Below are 666 nucleotides of genomic sequence, written 5' to 3'. Positions count from 1 at the left end.
AAAACTTTATATTTAAAACATCTTTACTTCTTTCTTCAGATGCCAGCCGTTCAATCCATGCCGTGTGTCATCCTCATGCTAACTCTATAATCAGCTCACCTGCGTGCATACTAAAAGTCAGCTACGCTGAGTGAGTTCTAGTTAATCGAACGCCATACAATACATACACATACGTACATATCCGTAGATACATATCCATACTTCACTAGTTACACTTCTGTTCTACATACATACTTGCTACCATACATACATACATATCTACAATCACTAACCTCAGTCTACCGAGAGTACGTTCATAGTTCACCGTCTATACCTGTAATCAAGGTCGTGAACACGTACAAGGTTCGCAGTCCTTACCTATGTTCACCATTTATGGTACGTACAAGGATCGCGGTCCTTCCCTATACCATAGTACATCCACAACACGTACAAGGTTCGCAGTCTTTCCCTATGTTGCAACCTAATTCATAGCACGTACGAGGTTCGCAGTCCTCCCCTATGCTACAAAATCAGCACGTATAAGGTTCACAGTCCTTTCCTATGCTGACATACATCCACAACACGTACAAGGTTCACAGTCCTTCCCTATGTTGCAACCTAATTCATAGCACGTACGAGGTTCGCAGTCCTCCCCTATGCTACAAATACAGCACGTATAAGGTTCAC

The sequence above is a fragment of the Bidens hawaiensis genome, unplaced genomic scaffold (assembly GCF_021521415.1).
Source record: "Bidens hawaiensis isolate Kalapana, Puna unplaced genomic scaffold, B.hawaiensis_p1.1 tig00008404_1, whole genome shotgun sequence".
Taxonomy (NCBI): domain Eukaryota; kingdom Viridiplantae; phylum Streptophyta; class Magnoliopsida; order Asterales; family Asteraceae; genus Bidens; species Bidens hawaiensis.
This window is presented reverse-complemented; position numbering follows the sequence as displayed.